Source organism: Giraffa tippelskirchi, chromosome 12 (assembly GCF_054371585.1).
Source record: "Giraffa tippelskirchi isolate mGirTip1 chromosome 12, T2T-mGirTip1v1.2.pri, whole genome shotgun sequence".
NCBI lineage: Eukaryota > Metazoa > Chordata > Mammalia > Artiodactyla > Giraffidae > Giraffa > Giraffa tippelskirchi.
The window spans coordinates 30967550-30983297 of NC_137286.1; the positions used below are offsets into that span (position 1 = coordinate 30967550).

General features: G+C 34.2%; 1 protein-coding gene and 1 long non-coding RNA gene across 8 annotated transcripts in view; both read left to right on the forward strand.

The window, feature by feature from the left end:
- Positions 1 to 15748, forward strand: part of NOVA1 (NOVA alternative splicing regulator 1) — a 160910-nt gene that overhangs the window by 58645 nt on the left and 86517 nt on the right. The gene's annotated exons all lie outside the window — the stretch shown is intronic.
- Positions 2621 to 4626, forward strand: LOC145530462 (uncharacterized). Its single transcript, XR_014071806.1, has 2 exons — positions 2621 to 2835; positions 4440 to 4626. It is a non-coding gene; the product is annotated as an uncharacterized LOC145530462 (long non-coding RNA).

Below are 15748 nucleotides of genomic sequence, written 5' to 3' on the forward strand. Positions count from 1 at the left end.
ATAGTGTGCAGGTTATGATATATTTAGCATGTCTGAAACAAAACCAAATCTTTAGTTCTCCGTTATCAATTCTGCCTCCTGACCTCAATCATTCTTGCTATGCTTCACAGTAAACCTATGATGCGGGGTCAAAATATTACTGCCCTCCTCTCCTTTGATTTGAATATCATCCTACTTATTTCCAAATTCTCATTGTTTGCTTTTAAGATGCCTTGAATCAATATACTTCATTCTATATTTATTGATAAAACTCCAGTTCATTAATTACCACTTACTAAGATTTGTTTACTAGTTTTGTCTTTCTATTATGTTTTCTTTGAGAGTAGAAGCCACATATTATTCACATTTGTGATTTCCATGGAGAATATTCTCAGTACATTCTTTATGAACTCACTCAGTTTATTGTGGGATGGTTGATTCTTGATTTATAACTCTTAACAATGTTGAATGGATTACTGAAACATAGGTCAGTCCCGCATTTAAAATCTGTCACACATTAATACAACTAGGTGGAATCCTTCCTGTTAGTGTTAACACTACCAGGAAAGTACCTTAAGTGAATTCTAAACAATAATCTAGAAAGAACACTTGACTTGGTACTAATTGTGTGTGTGTTCAGTTGCTTCAGTCGTCTCCGGCTCCGCAACCCTGTGGACTGTAGCCTCCAGGCTTCTCTGTCTAGGAGATTTTCCAGGCAAGAATACGGGAGTGGGTTGCCATGCCCCTCCTCCCGGTCTTCCTAACCCAGGGAGGGAACCTGCGTCTCCTGCATTGCAGGCAGATTCCTTACCCTGAGCCACTGAAGAAATCGCCCAGTACTAATTATGTGAAAACAAATTTCCCTGGCCATATGCTAATATATATGCTAGTTTGTAAACTCCTGTTACAGCTTATACACTGAATTGCTTTTTTTCCTTTCATCCCATTTTAAAACTAAAGAGTCACATGCAGTTTTGAGAAAATAATTTTAGCGGAAAGCAACTAATAACATTAGTTCTCTTCTTACATTGGTCCCTTTTTTTTTTGACATATGTAATGTCATTTTACATTAGTCCTTCTTTTAGACATATGTAATACAAATGGGAAGCAATCTTCTTTTGAAATCTTACAAAAGTCAACTCAATTCTCAGTTCCACTGTGAATCTGATTTATTCTAGTAAAATACAGTGGCCTCCTAAGAAGAGTGATATCCAAGAACATGCATGGATTGCTTGCCATATGCCTTTTCAGCCTGTTTCCACATCACCTGTGGACATCTACATGCCAAATGTGAAGCTCCTGCCAGATCTGTGATACAATCAAATGAAGTAACTCAGGACTATTCTAGGCAGATAAGCAATCACACGTGTATAGAAAACAAAACTAAAAAAGCAGCCTTGTCCTATGTACCAGGAAATTGGGTCAATAAAGGAAAACTGAATTGGAAGATTTTAATAGAAAAAAAGAATAGAAATAATTTCACATCATATTTTTCAGTGGAGGCTTTGTAGAAAGTCCATTGTTCTCTAGGAGGCAATTGAATGTTCCCTTTTTCTGTATTTAAATTGAGAATAGTTTCACTATTTTGGCAGCCATTATTTATCTTGGTCATTGATAATATTCATTTTTTAGATTATAATGTATAGCCATTTCTCATTTTTTATTTTTTGCCTTTTTTAGATAAAAGGCATTTTTCGAACTTCAAAAATTATTTTTGTGCTTCCTATACTAGAGCTTTATAGATAGCTTATTTTTTCCCCCTTTGCTTTTTCTTCTTATAGTCTTTGACGATAATCAGTGGTTTATGAAAGTTTTCATTATGAAGGTACTGTCATTTCAGGTTAGATTGAATTTGAATTATGTGCTTTTTCTGGTTTTTTTAGAGTATCATAAAAATTTTCAAATGAATGTTAGTGTTATATAGAAATAAGATGGCCTCTTAAATGTATTATCTTAAAAATATTCTAGTCAGTCTTTAGTATTGAATATTTTGATTAATATAATCCTCTTTTCTCATTCTTTTCCTCTTTCCTTTAGTAGTATGTATGTATATCTTTATCTTCATATGTCTGTTATCTGTCTACACACAAACATGCATATATACAAAAGAGCTCTTAATTTTATAAATAAGCTTTTAATATTTCAGTTTCTCAGTTATTTCTTTGAAAATGATAGATTTTCAAATCAGTGTAATTTTTTTGGCTTATATGAAAATAAAATTTGAAGTTTATATGTGTTTCATAATCTATTTTCCAGTTTCACCCATATTTTTATTAACATTAATATATGTAGTGGCTCAGGTGGTAAAGAATCTGCCTGATATATAGGAGACCCAGGTTTGATCCCTGGGTCTGGAAGATCCCCTGGAGAAGGGAATGGCAACACCCTGCAGTATTCTTGCCTGGAGAATCCCATGGACAGAGGAGTCTGGTGGGCTGCAGTCCATGGGGTCTCAAAGAGTTGGGCATGACTGAACAACTAACACTGTATCCTTATTTACACACACACATGTTGCTTTTATATCCTACATATTTAATGATACCTATTGATGGTTTGTGTGTAACTTACTGGGACTTCCTCTGTGTCTCAGTGGTAAAGAATTCGCCTGCAATGCAGGAGTCCCACGAGACTTGGGTTCAATCCCTGGGTTGGGAAGATCCCCTGGAGGTAGGCATGGCAACCCACTGCAGTATTCTTGCCTGGAGAATCTCGTGGACAGAGAAGCCTGGTGAGCTACAGTCCATAGGGTCGCAAAGAGTTGGACATGGCTGAAGTGACTGAGCACACACGTACGTGTCACTTAGTAAGCTTGATATAACTAATATTCTGTTATTTATATAATATTCTGTGGCGCTAGTGGTAAAGAACCTGCCTGCCAATGCGGGAAACATAGAGATGTGGATTTGATCCCCGGTTTGGGAAGATCCCCTGGAGAAGGAAATGGCAACCCACTCCAGTATTCTTGCCTGGAGAATCCCGTGGACAGAGGAGCCTGGCAGGCTGCAGTCCACAGGGTCACAGAGTCGGACACGACTGAAGTGACATAGCGCACACACAGCACATACAATGTTCTGTTCTCATCTTGATTCGTTTATTCGAAAAATGTTTATTTTGTAGTCCTATTCTCTTGACACTGTCCCGTATGCTGGGAATACATAAAGTCTCTGCTCTCGTGGAGCTTACATTCTTCTAAGTAAAGTAGAAGACATGTAACTCCAAATAAATACATAATTTCAGATAGGCATAAATACTATGAAGGAGGGCTTCCCGCGTGGCTCAGTATGTAAAGAACCCGCCTGCCAGTGTAGAAGACGTAAGAAACACGGGTTCAATCTGTAGGTCAGAAAAACCTCCTGGAGGAAGGCATGGCAACCCACTCCAGTATTCTTGCTTGGAGAATCCCATGGACTGAGGAGCCTGGTGGGCTACAGTCCATGGAGGCTGCAAAAATTTGGACATGACTGAAACGACTGGGCATACACGCACACGTACTGTGATGGAAGTAAGTGCATGTGATAAAAAGTGTTGAGTGGGAGCATACTTTACCTAGGATAGCAAGAGGAGACCTCTTCAAAGAAGGGATATTAATTTATTTATTTTAATTGGAGGCTAATTACTTTACAATATTGTAGTGGTTTTTGCCATACATTGACATGAATCAGCCATGGGTGTACATGTGTTCCCCATCCTGAACCCCCCTCCCACCTCCCTCCCCATCCCATCCCTCGGGGTCATCCCAGTGCACCAGCCCTGAGCACCCTGTCTCATGCATCGAACCTGGACTGGTGATCTATTTCACATATGGTAATATACATGTTTCAATGCTATTCTCTCAAATCATCCCACTCTTGCCTTCTCCCAGAGTCCAAAAAGTCTGTTCTTTACATCTGTATCTCTTTTGCTATCTCAAATATAGGGTCATCATTACCATCTTTCTAAATTCCATATATATGTGTTAATATGCTGTATTGATGTTTTTCTTTCTGACTTACTTCACTCTGTATAATAGGCTCCAGTTTCATCCACCTCATGAGAACTGATTCAAATGCATTTTTTTAATGGCTGAGTAATACTCCATTATGTATATGTACCACAGCTTTCTTATCCATTTGTCTGCCGATGGACATCTAGGTTGCTTCCATGTCCTGGCTGTTGTAAACGGTGCTGCGATGAACATTGGGGTACATGTGTCTCTTTCAATTCTGATTTCCTCTGCGTGTATGCTCAGCAGTGGGATTGCTGGGTCATATGACAGTTCTGTTTCCAGTTTTTAAAGGAATCTTCACACTGTTCTCCATAGTGGCTGTACTAAAAGAAGGGATATTTAAATTGAGCTCTCAGCTGGTAAAGAATCCACCTGCAATGCAGGAGACCCTGGTTTCATTCCCGGGTTGGGAAGATCCCCTGGAGAAGAGATAGGCTACCCACTCCAGTATTCTTGGGCTTCCCTGCTAGCTCAGATGGTAAAGAATTCGCCTGCAGTGACAGGGTCCTAGGTTTGATGCCTGGGTTGAGAAGATCCCCTGGAGAAGGGAATGACACCACTCTAGTATTCTGGCCTGGAGAATTCCCTGGACTGTATAGTCCATGGGATTGGGGCCGCAGAGAGTCAAACATGACCGAGTGACTTTCACTAAATAATTAGAAGGAAGAAAATCATATTCTAGATATCAGGAATAGCAAGGACAGAAGTCTTTGGATCTGAATGAATTTTGGCAGGTTCAGAGCACAGAGACAAATGCTCTGTGTGTTGAACATTGTTAGAGGCAAAAGGTGATGTTTATAACACAGGAGCCAGCTCACATGGGCCACTGGAATGAGAATTTCTCTATAGTTAAAATGTGAATATAAAATGTGAATGTGTTATGATGATTAACACTGAGGAAATCTCCTGCTGTATAGAAGATTAACAAGGGAAAGGACGAGGGGCTAGAAAGAAGTAATTATTAGGAAGTTATTGCAGTAGTCTCCAAACTTATGGTGGCTTAGGGCTTTTTGCTCTAGAAATGACGTTTTAGAGGAGCACTGTTAGAGTCTGTGAATGGGTTAGAAATAGTGTAATCAACAGTATCAGACATAAATATTAAATATTCTGTGAAATTGTAATTTAATGGACACACACTTTTCCATGACAGAAATGTACCATAATTTATTTAGATTGCACCTCTATTTTTGATTACTTAGTTTTTTTCCCTAGCATAAATAACAATCTTGTCGTTTTCTCACCTCACTGCCATTGTATATTAATAATGATTTGTGATGGCTTAGCAGTGTGAAAGGTAAATAATTGTATGTTGCTATTTTAATTTGCTTAACTTTGATTACTAGCTAGATTGACATTTTAATGTGTGTATTGATTGATCAGTTGTATTTTTTCAGTTGTGAATTATTTCTAGCCTTGTTTGTTTTGGGATGTTAATATCTTTCTTATTGTTTTGAAACACCGTGTTAACTTCCTATAATGATTTAAAGGTCCCAACATGATTTAGCCTTGGTATTTCTTGATTACATTGTGTTTCAGTCTCCCCACTACACTTTGTGTTCAGGACACTTCAGCCACTTCTCAAACAAGCTAATCTTTGTCTTGCCTCATGGCCTTTGCATTTGTGGTTATCCGTTTTCTGGATCCCTCTTCCTCAAATCTTTCTGCGGTTGGCTGTGTCTCATCATTCATGTTTTAGCTCGGATGTCAGCTCCGTAGAGGAAATGTTCTCAGCTTTCTAACGTAGCTTCCCTCCTGCCCCTTTCACATGCCATCACGTTATTGCCTCTGGGTTTTTTGTTTGTCTGTGTGTTTCCGCAATCTTTTATGGTCTCTGTAACATCTATCACTGTCTGAAATTATTCATTAATTATTGCCTGTCCTTTCCAATGAGAATGAAAGAACAATGGGGGCAGGTACCTATTCTGATTTGCTTACTGCTATACACTCAGGGATAGAATATTGTCAGACCAAATTAGTATATTTGTTGAATGGAAAATATAAGGATATCAGCCTTTTGTGTTTTTCCCGTTTGTCAGTTGTCTTCTTCGTTTATGGCATATTTTTATACAAAAAATTTTATGTTTTCATGGAATCACATCAGTGAAGCATTTTTCTTTAAAAAAAAAAAAAGTATTTATTTATTTGGCTGCACCAGGACTTAACTGTGGCATGAGAGATCTTCAGTCTTCTTTGCAGCATGTAAGATCTTTAGTTGCAGCATGTGGGATCTTTAGTTGTAGCATGCAAACTTATAGTTTTGGCATGTGGGATCTAGTTCCCTGACCAGGGGTCGAACCCAGGCGCCCTATATGGGGAGAGCTGTCTTAGCCATTGGACCACTAGGGAAGTCCTAATGAAACATTTTTCCTATAGGACATTTTCATTACTTTTAGAAGAAAAGGAAAAGCTTTTTCGTCTTGAGCTCTTCCATTTTCCTGTATTCTGATATGTTTCTGAATATAAAATTGTCATTTATTTTTATGAATTAAGGAAAGGTTTAAAGATAAAACTAGTTCTTATAAATGTATGTGCTTTCTCCTAGTCTTAATACACATTTATTTATAAAACAGAGACCATACTGTATAGAGAGCTTTTTATTATTTTTCAATTGATATTGTACCATGTTCATATCTAGATGATATATATTCATAATTTCACAAATATCTTTTTAATGTCTACAGAAGATCCCATCTTAGGCATTTGTTATAATATATTTAATCAATCCTATATTGTATACTTGTTTTTTTAAATATAGACATAATTCATATTATTGTGTTTAAGTTTTGTGTTCACACAAAAAACAAAATTATGATTGTTCCATCATGATAAACTACTGAACATAGAGTAGTGCATCATGGGAGTATGTACGATATTTTAAGATATTTGAATGTACTATGCTCAGTTGTGTCCAACTCTTTGCGACCTGTGTGGACTGTGGCCCGCCAGGCTCCTCTGTCGGTGGGATTCTCGAGGCAAGAAGACTGGAGTGGGTTGCCATTTCCTTCTCCAAAGATATTTGAATATTCACTACTAAATTATACCTCAGGAAATTGAAATCATTTCACAGTCCTAGTATTAATTTATGCCTTGTCTGTTTCTCATGGTGTTTTCCAATTCCCCGTAACTGTGTGCTCTTAAAATCTCGGCCCATCTCTTTCCTTCTGTGCCCTCCCCCTAAAGTGTATAAAATAATTATCTTATTGTTGTCATATGGTCATCTCTATCAACCTTTCCTTTATCCTTCATGTCTGTGCTTAAATAACTTTTCTCCTACTAAGGCTGTATATATGCTCACTTATGGTTTAATCTAAATTTTGACTGTTCCAACTCTTATTTATATCAAATTTATTTTAAACAATTTTGGAGAAAAAGTTCTCACCGTATTTTCTTTAGTTATGCCAGTGATATCATTTTACAGTAATGGTATTTTCTAATTTCATGCTAAATTTTTGTATATTCCAGGGTTTTGGGAGAAAGGTTTTTTATTCTAGTCCGTTGTTACATTAATTCTTGTCTTATATATTATTAATTTATAACATTTCTTTATTTTGAATTATCTACTAGGGTAATAATTATCTGATTTTGTTATCTCTTATTTTTAAAACTATCCTGATTTTTATTATTATTTTTCTCATGAACTTAGAATCATTTTGCCAAGGAGCCTTCTCAAATATACCATTCTTGTTTTTTATTTTAGTGAAATTTTGTTAAAATTATTATATTATTTATATAAGGTATTCTTATAATATCTAGAATTACATACGTGAGGTCAGATCAGTTTTCTTTTCTGTCTTAGCAAAGTTTTTTTTCTGTAAAGATGTCCAGTACATTTCATTTAAAGTCATTCCTAGATGTTTATTTAATTTAAGGTCATTCCTAGTTGCTTTTTCAAATTTAGTTTTCATTTATATATTTAAGTGATTATTTTAGTTCTATGCAGTATTGGTGTTCTGTGGTTACTAGAACAGTTACCACAAATTTTGTGTCTTAAAACAACACAGATTCATTTATTCTCTTACAGTTCTGGAGGCCAGAAGTCAAAAGTAAATTTCACTGGGCTAAGTCAAAATATTGACAGGACTGGTTCCTATGGAGGCTGCAGAGGAGAATCCCTTTCCTTCCCTTTTCTAATTTCTGGAGGCTGTGTGCTTTCCTCCTTGAATCAAGCCAACATCTTGCTTCTGTCATCACATCTTCATCCTCCTTTGACATTATCTCTTTCTTATGAGAACCCTTTGATTATATTTGAGGACCATCTAGGTAATCTAGGATACTCAGCTCATCTCAAGATCTTTAATAACATATGCAAGTTTAGAAGGACATTTGTAGTTCTAGAGATTACAATGTGGGTACAGTTCAGGAGGCTGTAATTCAGTCTATCACATATAAGAAAAGTCTTAATTTTCTATACTATTTTACTTTTGCTTATTTTATTCAACAACTATATTAAGCATAGTTGTATTTAGTTTATTTCCTAGATAGTCATAAAACTGATAAGTAATCATAACTTTTTCTCTGTTTTATAGTGGTAACTTTATACCTCTTGTTTCTACTTCTGCCTTTTTACTACTTTTAGTTTTTAACGCAGATGCCCCAAATATTTTCATTTTGTTTATCATATTTGCTCATGGTTTAGGATAGGTATTTTTTTCTAATCCTGGGAAGTGATTTGTTCATGATTTCCTCTCATCCCCTACTTATTTGACATGTTTGTGTTATATTTATGTACAACGCAATATTAATCCACATTTGTATTTTGGATTAAATTCTATTTGACCATAGTATATCAGTTTTTCAATACATTGCTGGACTAATTTACCAGTCCTTTATTTATAATTTTTGGAATATTAACATTAGTAAATGTGTTTCACTTTTGTGTATTATCCTTTGTGTATAGCTTCCTTTTCCATTTGAGATATCAGAGATATGCTAGCTAATAAAATGAATTTAAAGGTATTCTATTTTTTTCTTTAGGCTGGAATAGTTATTATAGCTTGATAATTGTTTCTTTATTTTAAGTTTGAAAGACTATACAAACAATCTGCGCTCAAAGTTTATTTGAATATACTTTTGACAGATTTTTAAATTTCTTTGGTTAATTAATTTTTGAATCAGTTTTGAAAATTTACATTGTCACAGGCAAGTTTTCCTTTCCATCAAGATTTTAAAGGAACATTGTTCCATATAGGAACATTATTCCATACTTATGTCTTAAGATTTATGCTAGGTGTACTCTACATACAAAAATAAAGAATATAGGATTCTTAGTCTCAATAAGCATATAGTACTAAAAAGAAAGTTAATTTTGCTAGAAACAAGACAGAAGAAATAGACAAGAAGAAATTAACAGTCAAGCAGAACTTCTGATAATATAGGCATTAGAAACCAAGGCATAAAAATGGGATATGGGAAGATTTGAGAGACTTGTAAGTAGAAAATTACAGCTAGAATTTAGGTCTGACCAGGAAGAAATAATGGGTAGATATTAGAAGCTGTGGAGAAGGAAATGGCAACCCACTCCAGTGTTCTTGCCTAGAGAATCCCATGGACAGAGGAACCTGGAAGACTATGGTCCATAGGATCACAAAGAGTCAGATACTACTGAAGTGACTTAACATATTAGGAGCTGTTGTAGATGTTCTAGGTGTTCTTGAAGTTGTTCTTGAATTTGTACTTTTCCTGTAGACATTGGTATACTGTTAGGGATGTTAATTTTAGATTTATCAACACCAGATTCGTATTTTTAAAAGATTAGTCAGATGGTAGTGTGGAGGACTTTACTGAAGGCAGTTAGAAACAGGTTGGTCATTGCATTAATACACAAGAAACATAAGTGCCTCCTAAACTAGAGATATAAGTAGGAATTGAAAAGAAGAAAGGAATATAGATGAAAATATGCTAATAAAGTAGAATCACCAAAGACTTGTTCACTGGTTGAATGCATTGGGTTGGCCACGAAGTTTGTTCAGGTTTCCTATATTCTGTTATGGAAAACCCAAATGGACTTTTTCACCAACCCAGTAGTAGCTGAGAGAAAAGTTAAGACAACTCCCAGCTTTTGTCAAGTGTATTTGGGGTTGAAATGTTTGCCTTAACTTTATTTCATAATAATAAGCTGTGATTTCATCTGAAATGCTTTAGTATATTCTAGATAGGTTGTCATTAATGTGAAAGGCTGGAATAGACAAATCAACATCCAAATGATAGTTTGTTTGTTAGAAACCAAGGTTATCTACTACACTATGTACCTGATAGTTATCCAGGAGAGAAGAAATGAGCATTCTATTAAGATTTCTGAACCATATAGCATGAACAGTGATCTAAAAGATCATATTTTATTTAGTAATATTTTTAAGTAAATCTTTAGTGGGAAAGTAAAATAAATAATATTAATGAGTGAGTTTAAACTTCTTGTTTGAAATTTGTTTGAAGAAATTTCTCAGCAAATGTGTACCAAGCACATAAGATGTATGAATATCAAAATGAAATATCTTCTGCTCTCAAAAGATCTGAAAGTCTTGTAAGATGTTTTATAAGGGTGATTTCAAAGTATCTGTTCAGTTGCCTTACATGCATGAGTTATGTAAGCCCATGTAAGTACCATCACACGGGCCACACATATTTTCGTCATGCCAAAAATTTCATATTAATACTTCCCCGGACCACCAAGTAATGCTTGCCGGACCACCCCCCCACCCAGTGTTCCTTTCGTCTTCATTCTCTCTTGCCACTGACAGTCACTGCTCTGTTTTCTATTACTGGAGAATCAGTTGGACTTTTTAGAGTTTTATTTAAATGGAATCATAAAATAGGTAGCCAAGTGTCTGGGCTTCTTTTGCCCTGTATAATATTTTCATCTTTGTTGTTGCATGTATAAGTAATTTATTCCTTTGCATTGTTGAGGAGTGGTCATTGTCTGAATATATAGTTTAAAAAAAAAAATCATTCACCTTGACGGATGCTTAAATTGTTCTCAGATTTTGAAAGGAATAAGATTGCTATGAACATCCAAGTTCAAGTCTACCTGCAGATATATGTTTCATTTCTTGTGACTGAACACTTAGGAATAGAATATCTAGATCAGATGGAACATTAAACTTTGTAAGAAACTGCCAGACTATCTTCCAAAGGGGTTGTGCCATTTTACTTTCCTTCTACCAATGCATTAGCGTTATAGTTGGTCTACATCTTTACCAGTACTTGGTGATGTTAGTCTTTTAAAATTTTAGCCATTGTAATTTGTGTGTAGTTTATCTCATTGCAGATTTAACTTGTTTATTCCTAATGGGTTTTCTTGTACTTATTGACCATTGCTGTATTTTCTTTTGTGAACCATCTTCGAATCTTTTGCTCATTTGTATTGGGTTGTTTGCTTTCTTCTTTTTAAGTTATAGGAGTTCTTTTTACATATTCTGGATACAAGTCCTTTGTCAGATGTTCTTCCATGTTATGGCTTGCCTTTTTATAACCTATTTGTGTCCTTTAAGAAGCAGAAAATTTTCATTTTTAAAAAGTCCGGTTTATAAATGTTTTATTTTATGTTTTTTGCTTTTTGTGTCTTAAGTAACTTTTGCAGATGTCTAGTTTTCTACTGTTTTATCTCCTAGAAGTTAGGTTTGTGATGCATCTTGAGTTAATTGTTGACTATGGTGTGAAACAAATTTGATCAGTAAGCATATTTAATTAAGAGAAGTCTAAAAGAGATTTTTTTCTGGAATTAAAGATAGATTTGGTATTTGTTTATGTAAGAAATCATTTCTAGCTTCTATAGCCGTACAAAATTTGAAAAGCTCCTTTGTAAATTAATGAATTTCCTGTTAGTGGTGATATTTAATAAAAATTAGTAACATTCTGTTGCAAATGAATTTGTACATACAGATATCTTATCATGATACCTGTCAGGCATAAAATATTAGTAAATATGGTTGGATTTTATGGTTATTGCTAATACTGTTGTTATATTCGGAGTTCTTGCTTTGAAGAAGTTTAGAGAGGATGATATTTAGATGAAAAACTTCTGGATTCTATTATATATTCCACATAGTGGTCATGTTTTTAAGTTGATTTTTTTTTCTGCCTACCCCTCCTGCCCCCAATAGAGAGCTTGTTAATGGGTACCAACATGTAAATTATAGGAAGCAATGTTTTAAAAATTATTTTAATGGTCTCCTTTAATTGTGTGGGTAAAAAAATTCATGAATTTTTTTGAAAAACTTTTTTGAAATGACGTACTTATTGTTTGCCTTAAAATCAGTTTACTAGACTTGTTATCCTAACATATATGAAAATTGTAAATTACTAATAAACTCAAAGTAATTTTAGCAAAATTAGTGTTAGTGTTACCAAAGTATATTAAACGTAATTACATATAGTTCTAAGGACTTTTTATGACTATTTAACTAATTGCTCTTATGAAATAAAAACAAAGCAGACCCATGAACTACATTTCAAAAAATGTGTTTTTGTTTTTTTTGGTTTGAGCTGAGAATTTGTTTTTTGGGGGTTTTTTTTTTTGGCATTATATGGCATGAGAAAATAGTAAACTGGTGCTTTTCTCTGTATATTAGACTTTAAGTAATCCGTGTCTGTGTAAATATTTCATTCTTTAAAAACAAAGAGTTTTCTTTTCCCTTTAATCTTTACCTTTTTATAAAATATAAATAAAGATGTCATATGGAAATATTTATTGAAAAACCCGTTAAGTGAAAGTAGGCATATTAGATCAGGAATTGGCAAACTTTTTCTGTAATGGGTTGGAAGCTTATTTTAGGCTTTGCAGACTTAGAGGTAAAATCAGGGATATTATGCAGATATTATACAACAAAACAGAAAACATTTCCACAATTTTTTGTTGACAGAATTCAGTCTAAAACAATACTACTAGTAATAACACCACCAGTGGCAGTGGAGAACAGCATAGAGATCTAAAGAAAAGAATTTGGGGGAAAAGAAGGAAATAATGTTTTTCTTATATAGGGTTCAAAGTCAGGACTCCTATCAAATCAGTTGTAAATTTCCACCTGTAAATGCTAATCTTGAATGAGATTTAACATATTTCATTCTTGAAAATGAAATGTCTTCACACAGATAGGTTCTGCCAAACACTGATGTTAATCTAGGTGCATATGATAATTTGGGGGCATATCTATTTTTTCTGAGAGATTTATAGAATTTTAATACATTATTCCCTTAAAATTTGCTTCTAGCATGTCATTATATTACATTAATCATTGCCAACTGAAGATTAGGTGGAAGCTCCTCAAATGTACAGTTAATTAGACTTTGAAATACAGATATCTTTTTGCACTGCATTGAAGTATGAAAAATGTTGCAGAAACTGTAGTTTAAACTCAGAAAATACACCTGCTGCCAATGTATGTGAGGTTGAGTTCTCACTTCCCATTTTAATTGTTGATAACATGGGAAATATATACTTGTGATTCAGACACTTAGTTGTATAAATGGCTTGACTGCAGATTAAGTTTTGCATATAAGTATTGTTTTGCCCTCTATCTTGAATTGAATTCATTACAAACATTTCAAGTCTGCAGCAAAAACTAATTTTCAAAGCTATTTGGTATCAGTAACAGTGGTTGAAAGTCACAGACATTGTTCTCATTCAGAAAAAATTCCATCTTGGCTGGAGTTCAATAAATCACAATAAACTTTATCACTGCTAAATTATTGAACTGTTATGTGGTAGGGCAAATCAGAATGTTCATCTTTTATTTCTGATAAAAATTCGTAGGATTGGCAATGATTAAGTCTGTCAGAGTGAATGAAGTTTTACTCTTGAAGCTACTGGTTCAGTAACACATGATAGGTTCAAATATATTCTAAGAGGTATTTGCTGATTTAATAATACAATGAATAATCATAGGTTTTCAGTGCCTTAATGTCTTTACAAGTTTTGTAAATCTGTGCTACTAAGTTTCTTTTGGTCTCACACACATATTTTTACCACTGTCAGTGGTAAATCATCTAAGCAGATTGTACTGCAAGTTATCAATTCATGATTTCACAACTTCTTTGAAAATATTCTTGCTTGTAGTTTTTCACACAACTGTTAATAGAAGCTTATCCATCAACCACATTACTTCCTTGAATAAACAACAACTGGCATTAACTCCTTGGTTAAAAGTTTTCTTTCTCTGGACAAGTTTTAATTTACTCATCATTGTGAAATGCTTTTCTTCTTTGGCTAACAAACTGGCTTCACAGAAGCTTACTTTGGTGGCAGCTGCATTTCATTTTTGTCTTTTCGAATAAGATATTTCAAGTTTTTCTGACCATTTCCTTCTTGTGTGATGGGAGTATTATGATGTGTGTATAATCTGGTAATGTTTCTTTTAGCCCAGCCATGATGTTATTGCTTAATAATAACACAGTGCTTCCTGTCAAATATAGGACCTTTTTCAATTAATTTACCAAAGCAGCCAACATGACCTAGCAGTCATAGGTCATCTTCTGGAATAATAATAAAGAATGTCTCGAAATACCAAGTAAGTTCTTCAAGATGTACTTGGGACACTTTTTCTTTCCATGTAAAATGTGAAGGAATCAATGAAGTGAATGTGTTTTCTTTGTTTTTGCATATATGGTAGAGCCAAGAAAACTCAAGTAATCATTCCGCAAAAGGTGAAAATTTGAATGTTAGAGGAAGTATTTTAAAAACCCATAAAGCAAAGAAGCATTATAAATATTTTACAGTGTAGAAGGGATATTACAAACTGAGTAGTACATTAGTAATTATTTTATCAGAAGTATTTTACCCCAAATATCATTAACTACAGTTAGTTGCATGTGTCCTTGAAAGTATAATGCAAAAATAACAACAAAAAATCATTTAACATACACATTTTAAGAGAGAAAAAGTATTTGTGTGAGTTATCACATACTTAATTTCAAAGGAACACATTCAAATTCTGAGGACTAAGACCAGCCTAATTTTGTTAAAAGTTTCAACTCTTACCAAAATACATCTGTCTGGTGCTATGTAATGAGAAAAACATCTGTCTGTTTTACATTAACAATTATTGTACTTTTATTACCAGCCAACTTATTTTTTGTTGAATGTCTCAGCTGCAAACAATAAAACAGATGTGACCAATTCCTACAGGAGTTTTTTTCTATAGTCAACAAATAACTTTGCTAACTTTTCTTCTATTTCCCATATAAAAAGAAAGTTTCGTTATGCATTCGGTATCTTATTTAAAGATTCAAATGACCCATTACTATATTGACAATGAAGAAAAGGAAAACAAGATTCAGGAAAGGATGGATGACAGTCTTTATAAAACACTTCTGTCTTATCACACCCTAAATGATTATGATTTCATATAACAGTAACATGTCTGAAAGTTATTTGTGAAGTTATTAGAAAATGAAATCACATTCTCCCATTTTATTATCACTCTTGCTTATACTAAGTCCACATGTCCTCCTTCTCACACTTCCTTAACTATTTGCATCAGTAAATGAATGGCTAATTAGCAATCACCTGGGATGGCTAATTCATGAAATTGTGTGTTTCATAGAAGCCAACACAAGTCAATAATGGGAATGACAGCTAATTTATGAAACTGTCTCATAGACACCAACACATGTCAATAATGGGAAAGTATATTCAAAACAAGGAGATTTATTGTTAAAAAATATAGTTCCATGGCTTCCATGTGAGTAACTTCGTATTTTTATTACTGTATTAACATGCACCAGGCAGCTTCTGATATTGAAGTGGTCTGAAGCTTGCTCTCTTGAGGTCGTTGTAATATGATCCTCTTA